This window comes from Periophthalmus magnuspinnatus, chromosome 9, assembly GCF_009829125.3.
Source record: "Periophthalmus magnuspinnatus isolate fPerMag1 chromosome 9, fPerMag1.2.pri, whole genome shotgun sequence".
Classification (NCBI taxonomy): Eukaryota; Metazoa; Chordata; class Actinopteri; order Gobiiformes; family Gobiidae; genus Periophthalmus; species Periophthalmus magnuspinnatus.
In genome coordinates this window covers 3,443,507-3,456,428 of record NC_047134.1, presented here as the reverse complement: position 1 = coordinate 3,456,428, position 12,922 = coordinate 3,443,507, and the positions used below count along the sequence as shown (strand labels likewise).

Here is a 12,922-nt window from a genome sequence, read left to right as displayed (position 1 = left end):
ATGTTGTGGTGCAACGTGCCGGAGATCTCCCAGTCTATGTAGTAAGACCAGAGACTAGGGATGGACCTACCCGTACACTGCACCGTGACCTTCTTTTGCCGTGTCGGTTTCTGCCAACCTGCATTGACGCCACAGAACCTGCTCCTGTTCGCCGGCCGCACACCCGTAGCCAGAGTCGGCAAGCCAAACTTGCTGATCCAACTCTTCTGGATGGGGAGGAAGAAGATGCAGAGTCTGTCGTCCTGGAGTGTTCTCCTCGACTCCCGATGACATTCAGTGTGGAAAGAGCCAGTGAACCTGAACAAATGCCAGAGACTAGTTCTCCTGAAAGTCTAACAACTGTTACTTCTACTGGTGACACCTTACCTGAAAGTGAAGGAGCCCAGTCAGCCACCATTGAAGATCCATCCCCAAGCTGCAGTGAGCCCGAGGGCCCTGAGTTAGCAGTTGGAGATGTAAACCTACCTGAACCTGCCAACTTACCTGAAGAAGAAGAAGAAGGAATACTCACCAATGTACCTGATAAACATCCACCTGATGCTGAAGTGCCTGTGGAAATTGGGACCCCTGAGACGGTCCAATCTGAGTCATCAGAGGGCGATGTAGGACCTAGGCGTTCAAGTCGTCATCGCCAGCCGCCTCAACGTCTCCAGTATTCAGCATTAGGGAACCCGCTTATATCAGTCGTTCAAACCCTTTTCCATAGTTTATCTAACGCTTATGCTGAGGCGCTTAGTCATGTACCTGCAGCAGACTCTATACTCTGAAAGTAATGTCTGTAGTTCCCATGCAACGGGGACGAGCATGATTTAAAGGGGGGAGGGTGTAACCCGGGTGTTTTTCCGCTCCCCTTGGCCTTGGTGCACTGTCTCTTTAAATGGGGCGCCACACCACAGCTCGCGATTGTTGTGGGTCGTGTGTGGGTCTCGGGAGTGTCTGAGCTGCTGCAGGTAGGAATTTAGCCCTGTAAAATTCACTCATCTTGGTTTAAACCGATCTCTAAGTGCCTGTTACGCTACCAACCTTTCTAGATGCCTCCTGCTGTATGACGATGTGCTGAGAATGACTATTAAGCGGAACTGGTGAGTGCTGACTTATTGTTTGTTTGGAGCTACGATGCTAACGCTAGCGCTCCTTTGAATTAAGTACGGACCTGTCAGCTGGTGCTGGCACTAGCTGCACTCGTTCCTACGAAGTTTTAGACGATCATTTCTTAAAGTGCTATATTCTGTACTGGTTGAAATGCATTAATATATTTGCACAGGATTTATTGATATTGTCCACGTAATGTTAGCACTGAAATTGAGTGATGTTTACCATTGAAAACTTAATGCACTTTGAGTTATTGTGCTAATGATATGACAAAGAGTACTCTGTGATGGAAGAAATATTTATACATGTACATGGATTTTGATTATGATGATTATGATCATTATGACTAAGTATTGTGATAAATTGTTTTATTGCGTTACCTTTTGTAACTTAACTGTAATACATGGTCAATGATATTACTTATTGCTGGTCCTGCTTTGTACAGGCCAGGTTCCAGTATTGGATGGCGAGCTAGAAGGCCCCGAGCCTGGACATATTGAGGGCATCCGTCCGCCGGTGCGGTAGGAGGCGCTGCAGCCGCTCCCCACACACACCCACTTGCACACATGCACACTAACAACAACTGGTGGATTGTTTGAACTTTGCAAGTTTTGCACAGACTGAAACCCGGGTTCACCAAACTTCAAGATCTGAACTCTTTGTGCGCCTAAGTGAATTTATGAACTCTTCTTTCGCAGCAATGTGGATTTATGAACAATACTGCTTGCGCCCCTGACCTAAACAACTCTATAAATACATTGGACCCATTTTATTTTTGTTTTACATCACACACCTTGTAAATTATTGTACATAATGTCTTTGTCGATGGCACTTCTGTAAATAATCACAGCTGAGCTCAACTTGCAGATCTGAGTCTGGTTTTCATTTAACACACCATCTTCCTCCGAGCCAACCTACATCTTCTGATACTAGCCCATTTCATTGCACTACTATTATTATTGGCAATTAATATATGATTTTCATATTGCTGCATTATACATGCTACACTAACATAATCATTTTCCCGAAGCCATGTTTCAGTTAGGGCTAGCAGATCAATATTAAGATCGCCAATTAGTTAATTTATTAAAAGAGATTTGGAGGAAAGAGACCTGATGTTTAGCAGTCCACATTTTACACACTTATCATTTTGTTTATTTGCGGTACATTTATTTATTTTTATTAAGTTATGAGATCTGACAGCTTCCTTGTCAGAGTTTAGAGGTGTTTTATTTGTGCTTTTTGTACGTGGGGCACGTGGGGCACACACAGTCTCTGTCTGTTTGGAGCTGTTCTCTCTGACTGAGCTGTGCTTCACTGGTCTAAACTGCTCCCTAACGTCACTATCACTGTGCTTCCCTGAGCTATTCTGCGTGCTAGTCTTACCTGGTCAATCTAGACTAGCAATCATATTCTGAGCTAACAGGGCGGAGCCAGCCTGCGTGGGATGGATGCCGTCTCTACGTATAAGCCTAGGCTTCCCCTCAAATGCCCTCCAATTATCTATGAAGATGACACCATTCTGCGGGCACCAATTGGTCAACCACTGGTTGACTGCTGAAAAGCGGCTGTATATTTCACAATTGGTGTAGGTTGGGAGGGGGCCAGAGAAGTACACGGACTCCGACATCGACTTAGCCAATTCACAGACTGCAGCTATCTGTAACTTAACCACCTCTGACTGACCGCGCCGAGTATCGTTACCCCCCGCGTGTATAACGATCCGGCGGTACCTATACTTACTTTTCTTTAAGAGCCTAAGATTCCCCTCGATGTCACCCAGTCTGGCTCCAGGGTAACACCGCGTGGAAGCTGCAGGCAGTTCCACGTCCCTGACTATGGAGCTCCCTATGACTAAAGTGTCCCGGGTCCAGCTCAGGGGAGCAAACCTGTTCTGGACGGGGAGCTCTCTACTCTCAACCCTGTGTCCCTGGTCTGCTACAGTCCTATTCTCAGCCCTGTGTCCCTGGCCTGTCCTACGCTTTCTTCTAACTGTCACAAACCTGTCCTGGTCTGATCCCGGCTGCACAGGTTGCGCTGGGGGGCTAGTCTCGCTAGTTACGCTAAAGCTACTGCGGTCCACGGTCCCTACTGCTGCTACCTGATTGTAATGGGCTCGACACACAGGGAGCGACGTCGCTCGCTCTCCATTTATTTTCAATGGTCACTGTGCGACACTGCGAAAATTGCTCGTCTCTCTCACCTCCGCGACAAGCGAAAGTCGTGCACGTGAAAACCTCGCGCTCGTGCATGTCGACGTTCACACGCGGGTCTGCGACGCGACTAATGAAAGTTGAAAAATGTTCTACTTTTATCACTGTCGCCTGCACAACAGCCAATCAGCGAGAGTTTGATTGACGAGCCAAGGAGAAAATTAGACTCACGGTGTCGGATTTCCCAATTCTTTTTGACATATCTCAAAGAGACTACAGAGATATATCAAAAAAGCAGCTGCCTGGGAACTCGTTGGTGAATATGAGTGGTAAGTTAACATGCGCAAATTTGTTAATTCAGATGAATTTATGGAGGCTAATAACCAAATGTATTAAAGACTGATTCAACATTTAAAAAATATATTTATTTAAGGTTTTTACATTAAACAGAATTAGCTGCAGAATAGGGTGGACCCAGGATCGCTTTTTTGTTTTGTTTTGTAGAGTGCAACCAATTGTAATATTTTAGTCAAATGACGCAAAACTTTACGAGATTTCATTTTAGCATCTTTTTCCCATCTACCGCTATTAACCTCAAAATTCCCTCCAAATAAACAGCCAATCAGACGTGTAGGAGGCTCACGATCTGCTCTGGAACAGAGCGCGACGTGACAAGCTGCCGCTAGTCGCTGCAGTTTGTCGCTGCCCGTGTGTTCGATTTTAAAGCCTCTGTGATGAGTGTCGCTCCCCGTGTGTCAAGCCCATAACTCGGGGTCAGAGCTTCCAATGAGCGGATCCACGTTTCTAACTCTGAGACCCTGGCCTGCAGGACTGCCACTACACTACACGTAACACAGCTGTCCCTATCATCGTCAAATAAGCCAGGGTCATCACTCCACATATGGCAACCAGGGCAGGGAAGAGCGAGAGAAGAGGAGGAAGGTTTAGCCATGATGCTAGTCGGCTAGGCTAGTTCAGGCTGAACCGAGAGATAGAGGGGCTTAATCCACGAAGTGTGGAGCAATAGATGCTGAATGAAGCTTCGGTGGTTTAACGAAGTATTCAGGCACTAGTGTAGATGTTAGAAACTGCTTTTAAAATTGTAAAGATTCGTGGATTAACAATTTCAGGAGAGAGACGCTAGATACGCTAGATATACAACTCGCAAAACAGAATGCACTCAGTGGAAATGACGTCAGATCACCCGGAATCAGATAACATAAATATATGTACATTAGGTCCATACAGGTTTATCATCCCATTACAAAAGGAGCACAAACAAAAATGAATCATCATGTTTTTAAAAGATCTCAACATTTGTCACGTTCAGTCTGGTGAAGGCAGAGACTGGAAAAACACCACTGAAAAACACTTGCAGATTGAAATGTTACATAATATGGCATAAAACAAGATAATTTACAAGTCAGATCTGTGGAGAGGCGACCCCAATGACAGAAAGAATCTTTTTTTTCAAGGTAGATAAACATGGACCTGAATAATCCAACATAGACACATTTGATATCAGAACATTCCAAACAAAGTAATAACATCCATCCATCCATCCATTTTCTTCCGCTTATCCGGGGCCGGGTCGCGGGGGCAGCAGTCTAAGCAGGGACTCCCAGACTTCCCTCACCCCGGACACGACCTCCAGCTCCTCCGGTGGGACCCCAAGGCGTTCCCAGGCCAGCCGAGAGACATAGTCCCTCCAGCGTGTCCTGGGTCTTCCCCGGGGCCTCCTCCCGGTGGGACATGCCCAGAACACCTCCCTAGGGAGGCGTCCAGGAGGCATCCTGAGCAGATGCCCAAGCCACCTCAGCTGGTTCCTCTCAACGTGTAGGAGCAGCGGCTCTACTCCGAGCTCCTCCCGTGTGACCGAGCTCCTCACCCTATCCCTAAGGGTGCGCCCGGCCACTCTGCGGAGGAAGCCCATTTCAGCCGCTTGTATCCGCGATCTTGTCCTTTCGGTCATTACCCAAAGCTCATGACCATAGGTGAGGGTAGGAACGTAGATTGACCGGTAAATCGAGAGCTTCGCCTTCCGGCTCAGCTCCTTCTTTACCACAACGGACCGATACAGCGACCGCATCACTGCAGACGCTGCACCGATCCGCCTGTCAATCTCACGCTCCATCCTTCCCTCACTCGTGAACAAGACCCCGAGATACTTGAACTCCTCCACTTGGGGCAGAGACTCACCACCCACCCGGAGGGAGCAAACCACCTTTTTCCGGTCGAGAACCATGGCCTCGGATTTGGAGGAGCTGATTCTCATCCCAGCCGCTTCACACTCGGCTGCAAACCGCCCCAGTGCCTGCTGCAGGTCCTGGCTCGAAGAAGCCATCAGGACAACATCATCTGCAAACAGCAGAGATGAAATCCTGTGGTTCCCAAACCAGGCCCCCTCCGGCCCCTGGCTGCGCCTAGAAATTCTGTCCATAAATATAATGAACAGAACCGGTGACAAAGGGCAGCCCTGGCGGAGTCCAACATGCACTGGGAACAGGTCTGACTTACTGCCGGCAATGCGAACACAGCTCCTGCTCCGGTCATACAGGGACCGGACAGCCCTTAGCAAAGAGCCCCGGACCCCATACTCCCAGAGCACCCCCCAAAGGACACCACGAGGGACACGGTCGAATGCCTTCTCCAGATCCACAAAACACATGTGGACTGGTTGGGCATACTCCCATGAGCCCTCGAGGACCCGATGGAGAGTATAGAGCTGGTCCAGTGTTCCACGACCAGGACGAAAACCACACTGCTCTTCCTGAATCCGAGGTTCGACTATCGGTCGGATTCTCCTCTCCAGCACCCTGGAATAGACCTTACCGGGAAGGCTGAGGAGTGTGATTCCCCTGTAATTGGAACACACCCTCCGGTCCCCCTTTTTATACAGAGGGACCACCACCCCGGTCTGCCATTCCACAGGTACTGTCCCCGACCGCCACGCGATGTTGCAGAGACGTGTCAGCCAAGACAGTCCCACAACATCCAGAGACTTGAGGTACTCAGGACGGATCTCATCCACCCCCGGAGCCTTGCCACCGAGGAGCTTGCCAACCACCTCAGTGACTTCAGCCAGGGTGATGGACGAGTCCGCCTCTGGGTCCCCAGTTTCTGCTTCCTCCTCGGAAGACGTGACAGTGGGATTGAGGAGATCCTCAAAGTATTCCTTCCACCGCCCGACAACATCCCCAGTCGAGGTCAGCAGCTCTCCACCCGCACTGTAAACAGTGTTGGTGAAGCACTGCTTTCCCCTCCTGAGGCGTCGGACGGTTTGCCAGAATCTCTTTGAGGCCGTCCGATAGTCCTCCTCCATGGCCTCCCCGAACTCCTCCCAACCCCGAGTTTTTGCCTCTGTGACTGCCCGAGCCGCGGCACGCTTGGCCTGCCGGTACTCATCAGCTGCCTCAGGAGTCCCACGAGCCAACAAGGCTCGATAGGACTCCTTCTTCAGCTTGACGGCATCCCTTACTTCCGGTGTCCACCACCGGGTTCGGGGATTGCCGCCGCGACAAGCACCACAGACCTTACGACCACAGCTACGAGCAGCCGCATCAACAATAGAGGTGGAGAACATGGCCCACTCGGAGTCCATGTCTCCAACCTCCCCCGGGATCAGGGAGAAGCTCTCCCGGAGGCGGGAGTTGAAGACCCCCCTGACAGAGGGCTCCGCCAGACGTTCCCAGCAGACCCTCACAATACGCTTGGGCCTGCCAGGTCTGTCCGGCTTCCTTCTCCGCCAGCGGATCCAACTCACCACCAGGTGGTGATCAGTTGACAGCTCAGCCCCTCTCTTCACCCGAGTGTCCAAGACACGCGGTCGGAGGTCAGATGACACGACAACAAAGTCGATCATCGACCTCCGACCTAGAGTGTCCTGGTGCCATGTGCACCGATGGACACCCTTGTGCTCGAACATGGTGTTTGTTATGGACAAGCTGTGACTAGCACAGAAGTCCAATAACAAAACACCGCTCGGGTTCAGATCGGGGAGGCCGTTCCTCCCAATCACGCCCCTCCAAGTGTCACTGTCGTTACCCACATGGGCGTTGAAGTCCCCCAGGAGAACAACGGAGTCCCCGGTTGGTGCACTGTCTAGTACCCCTCCCAGGGACTCCAAGAAGGCCGGGTACTCTGCACTGCTGTTTGGCCCGTAGGCCGACACAACAGTGAGAGACCTGTCCCCGACCCGAAGGCGCAGGGACGCGACCCTCTCGTTCACCGGAGTGAACCCCAACACGCAGCGGCTGAGCTGTGGGGCAATGAGCAAGCCCACACCAGCTCGCCGCCGCTCCCCGCGGGCAACGCCAGAGAAATGGAGAGTCCAACCCCTCTCAAGAAGATAATAACATCTCCACGGAAACAAGCAAGAGACGAAACTCAACCAGAAAAGTTACACAGTGTAGCTTTAAGGCTGTGGTCCATTTGTATCATATGAAGTTTTTTACTGTGTGTTTTAGTTGTTGTCCAGAAAAACTCTTTCATCTCAGCTCAGGTCGTTTGGACAGACCTGGATAAAAAGTGAATTATGTGAATTAATTATTATTTATATATTTTAAACCTTTAAAATGTCTTAAGTTCTTGCATTAAAATGTAAAAATCAGTAAAGTTAAATGCACCTGAGGCGTAAATTGCTGTAGTCCCCAAGCTGTTCATCTTAAAGTAAAACAAACATTACATTTACATATATTTAAATCTAAAAATAAAGACAGAAATAAAGTCATTTACCATCCCTGTTTCTTTTGTCTTTGATAGTTTCATACACACAAACGTCGCCTAAAATGCAGGAAATATTAAAGGATTAGACTTTAGTTTAAAATATCTTAAAATGTGGTGTAATATTTTCATCTGACCATGGAGAAGAGATGAGTACAGTTGCTGCTGGTCGTCTTATCCCGCCCCTGTTTCATTCTCACTATTGTTAACAAAATAAATAAGTAAAAAAAGAAACTACACTTGAATTATGACGTGTGAAGGACAAGACTGACCTGGACGAGCTTTGGCCTGAGAAAAAAAACAAAAAACAAATTATGTTGCTGATAAAAACAACACAGACTTTACAACACAGACTACATCAAGTCAGATAAAAGTGTTTAAATTAACTCAAAAACACGTTTGACATTTACTTAATATACATTTCTGAAATGTTCATCTGTTTTTGGGCTTTTAACTGCTGGTTGTCTTGTTGGTGCCCTCATAACAACATAGTCTTTGTCGACAAAAGGAGCATTCTGAGAGAAGCCCGGGCTCATACACAGGGATGTCATCCATCCGACTTCAGCTGGTGCTTCACTTTTAATTCAGAACCTGACCCACAGTCTCCATAACCAAGTGTTCAGACTCAGAGCAGAGAGAGACTGTGTGTGTGCCTCGTTCTACAAACAACAAGTCACGTAATAAGAACTCTATTCCAGGTGTCAGGCCACAAAACTTAATAAAAATATAGAAATGGATAATCATGTGAAATGTGGACTGTTAAACATTAGGTCCCTTCTGTCCAAATCTCTTTTCATAAATGAGTTCCTTGGTGACCACAACCTAGATCTTTTAGCTCTAACTGAAACGTGTCTCCTGAAACATGACCATGTTAGACTAAATGAGTCGACTCCACCTCGTTACTTGAGTTTTCAGAGCAGCAGGAACACAGGCCGAGGTGGTGCTGTGGTCATTTCACTCTCCACTTTACTACTTAGTCCTAAAACTAACGGTACATTTAGCTCATTTAAAGCCTTTTACTGTCAATCACTTGTCCAAACTGGAGAAACAAACAGTTGTTTTATTCATAATAATCCACCGACCTCCTGGTCCCTGTTCAGAGTTTTTGACTGAGTTCTCTGACTTTATATCTAGTCTAGTGTTGTCTTGGGAAAGGACTGTAATAGTTGTAGATTTTAACGTACATGTTGACAATGGCAGTGACTGTCTTGGTAATGCCTTCAGTGCACCACTAGATGGCATCGATTTTACCCAGAATGTGAATAAACCAACCCACAAACACAAACTGGATCTTGCTTTTTTATCAGACCATTTTATAATTATCCTTCAGTTTATCCTTAAAGATTATCCTGCTCCATAGAATAAAACGATAATGAAAAGAACAATATCTGAATTTTAAGTCTGATAAACAAGATAAAAACACTTTTTCTTATAGATTCACATTCATATTTTTAGTTGATGCAGCCTTCAACCGTTGTCCAAAGGTAAAAGTTTCTTCACTTCTTTGTGATCTGCACTTTAGCCACTAGATGTGTTCATTTACTTGACCAGTAAAAATCAGAAAACTACAATAATCACAGAACTCAATAATTAGGTCTGATTTTTGTTTGTGTTTAAAACGAAAGAGAAATCTGATCATCAAAAACACCTGGAGACATGTGTCAGTTAATCTGTGGAATTTTAGAGTCATTGTTGTATTTGGACGACACAGTGCAATGAATTTAAAATAACTATTTCAGTCTCTTGTATTTTCTTTCCTCTATAGTCGACCCTTTTTACATAATTGTCCTCTTTGGTCTTATACGGTCACACATTACCATTTGGAGAGGAGGTGTGGTCATTGCTGGTCACATGATCTTCAGCAGAGCTCTGATTGGTCCTGCACAAATCGTCATGGATCAGATTAAACTGTTCAATGAATATTTAGCAAAAAAAACAAATAACGACCAACCTCAGAAAGCACAAGTCTGTAAATAAAAATAAAACATTTGTGAATAAAAGTGAAACTAACCAATAATAAAATGTAAACAGTAGTGCACATACACATTAATATAGTCTCAAATCTCACCTTTAGTCTTTAAAAAACGCCATAGAAGCAGCAGTAATGTAAGTAAAACCACTGCACACACACGTCCAACCACCCACATCACAGCAAGAGCAGAGCGCTCGCCTTTGGGTGCACCTATGGGCATCAATTACATTTTACTTTCATATTTTTGTATCTTAGTATATTTTAAAGAATAGTTTCACTGACTTTTAACTGACATCCAACTCTTTGGAGATACGACAGTCTTTGGTGTTGACCGTAGTTTCCGTTGTCCCTCACATTTATAAAAGCCTTGGTCAGACCTGGACACTGCAGTGATGTTGAGCTCTGGTTCAGTCCCATTTTGAATCATTTTTCCATTTTTATAAAATTGAACTGAAGTAAAAGTCCCTGTGTTCAGTTTACAGCTGAGAGACACAGACTGTCCCTCAGTCACTGCACTCACTGGGCTCATAAGGATGATGTCCCCTGTGAAGTTAAACATGTCAAATACATAAAATACTTTAAAACACAACTTATACTTTATATCAAACTTACTGTGGACTGAGATGTTGACGGCATTGCTCATTTCTCCTGATCCAGACTCACACCAAAACACTGCACTGGTTTCCTCACGGAAACTAAACTCACATTTAGATTTAGTCCAGTTACACTGTTGTGATAATCTGTGATCAGAAAACCTCCTCCAGACTGTGCTGTCTGCTTCAGTGGAGTTGAACCCACAACTCAGAGTGATGACATCATCAGTGAAGTGCTGTGCTCTGTCAGGACTGACCGAGAGAGACACTGGAGACTCAGCATCTGAGGAGCACAAGACCCAAGCTTAAGAGGAAAACATCACTAAACGTGTGTTATGTAACAGCTTGATTCTACAAGGGGGAGAGTGGGGCGTACTCTTTCAGTCATCTGTAGCTCTCATTCACTGTCCGCGGCTCCAGTAATCCACAGCCCCCACCTTATTGGCCAACTTTGGTGTCAATCACAAGCTAACAAGTTTGTTTTTGCGCTGAGGAACAAAGTTGGTGCTGTCAGAAGTTTATTATGCTTGAAATCGACAAAAGAAATGTAGAGAAGTGACGGAACAGATTTCACTTTCCTGCCGCAGTTTGGACATGGAGGATCTAACTTCTTTTGTGGACATAATTTCAGAGCAGATCAGAATCATCCTGGGGGATTTTAATAAGGTGTCGTAACCGGTGGGTATAGCGGACCAAAGAGTGCAGACTCAGGGAATATTTACAGTATTTATTATAGAAATGACAAATACTACAGTTCGAGGGTAGATCCGGCGGTGAGCCGGAGGTGAGGCGCAGGCCAGGATCCAGGAGCGGAACATGGAGCGTAGCGGAGATGACGATGCGGGTAGAACCAGGGCAGGGCGCAGAGTGCAAACCAGGGTCCGGGGTCGTGGAGTGCAGAGATGAAACAAGACAGTACCAGGGCTGGGAAGCAGGGTGGAAGCAGGGTCGGAGCTGAGCCGGGAGCGCGGGAGCTGAGACGGTCCAACAAGCTGGGTGTAGATGCACATACGATCCGGCACAGAACAGGATGTGGTACACAGATGATCTTGCACTGAGTGTAACCACTCTGCCACAGTGTTTGTGCAATTCCTCAGTCATCCAGGTGGGATCCAAAGGCCTCACAGTTCAGGTAAAGGGGTGGGGCTTCACTGCTCAGCTAAAGGGGCGGGGCTCACTCTGTCTCTTGTCTGTTCAGAGCTCAGGCTGGTGGGAGGGGCCAGTCGCTGTGCTGGGACTGTGGAGGTGAGACACAGAGGAGAGTGGAGACGGGTGGAGTCCTCTGGACTCTTTGGACTCTGGTTCCTGGAGGACACAGCTGCTGTGTGCAGAGACCTGGACTGTGGCTCTGCTGTTTATGGAGAAAAGAGAGATGATTTTCCATAGAGTCCAGTGTGGTGGGTCACACCTCACTGTGTGAAGAAGGAGAAGTCTGCAGTGAGAGAATGTGTCTTTGGTTCATCCTCCTCTTCCTCTTCTTGGGGTCTGGAGGTGAAGTGTTCAGGTAAAAGTCTGATCTCACATTTTTATGGTTCTCAGATGTTTTGTTCAAGTGTCTCTCAACATACACATGCACACACACACCCCCACACCCCCACACCCCCCCCCCACACACACACACCCCACACACACACACAGTCATAGTAGAAGGGCGGGGTCAGAGGTGTCACGGCGCCCTCTGCTGGACAGGTCCTTCTTATTATAACCAAAGCATTGAGCGGTTCATGATGTCAGACTTTAGTCCTACTACAGTTTAAATTCAAATGGGTCATGTTCACGTTTAGGACTTGATGATGTCATGATGTTTCAGATGGAGGGCGGGGTCTGTAGAACTCTATAAACTCTATAAACTCCACTCTATAAACACTACTCTATAAACTCTATAAACTCTACTCTATAAACACTACTCTATAAACTCTATAAACTCTACTCTATAAAACTCTATAAACTCTACTCTATAGAACTCTATAAACTCTACTCTATAAAACTCATAATCTCTACTCTATATAACTTTATATTATCTATATAACTCTATATAACTCTATGTGACTCTATGGGAAACTTGCTATTTTTAAACAAATGTCCACAATTCCGTTCCACAAATGTTGAACCTTCTCATTGGAGTGGCGAGGGGCATTGTTCTTGCTGGGTTTCTTCTTATTATTATTGTTTTTTTTCTGCCCAAACGACGAAAAGTCCCACATATAGGTATAGGATCGACCGGCTTGGCGAAAATTTTCATAAAATTGGCATCGCGACAATGTCCCATGGCCACCGGCTTGACAGCGCCACCTAGAAAATTCCCAATTTTCAAATGAATTAGGAGCCGACACGCATTTTTCGCCCTAGCTCGACGAAATTCACACCAGTGATAGAGCTCATGGAGACAA

At 46.6% G+C, this 12,922-nt stretch overlaps 1 protein-coding gene and 2 long non-coding RNA genes across 3 annotated transcripts in view; 1 reads left to right on the top strand and 2 right to left on the bottom strand.

Moving 5' to 3' along the window:
• Window positions 1-7,877: 7,877 nt before the first annotated feature.
• On the bottom strand, window positions 7,878-8,143 carry LOC117375717 (uncharacterized). Its single transcript, XR_004541729.2, has 3 exons — window positions 8,105-8,143; window positions 7,980-8,027; window positions 7,878-7,907 (listed from the first exon to the last, which is right to left on the bottom strand). It is a non-coding gene; the product is annotated as an uncharacterized LOC117375717 (long non-coding RNA).
• A 1,640-nt stretch (window positions 8,144-9,783) lies between these two features.
• LOC117375706 (uncharacterized) lies at window positions 9,784-10,074 on the bottom strand. Its single transcript, XR_004541728.2, has 3 exons — window positions 10,036-10,074; window positions 9,919-9,934; window positions 9,784-9,846 (listed from the first exon to the last, which is right to left on the bottom strand). It is a non-coding gene; the product is annotated as an uncharacterized LOC117375706 (long non-coding RNA).
• Window positions 10,075-11,748: 1,674 nt separating this feature from the next.
• Window positions 11,749-12,922, top strand: part of LOC117375735 (scavenger receptor cysteine-rich type 1 protein M130-like) — a gene marked incomplete at its 3' end in the record, with an annotated part of 131,839 nt that continues 130,665 nt past the window's right edge. The window contains exon 1 of the mRNA XM_033972051.2: window positions 11,749-12,036. The remainder of the gene's footprint in view (window positions 12,037-12,922) is intronic.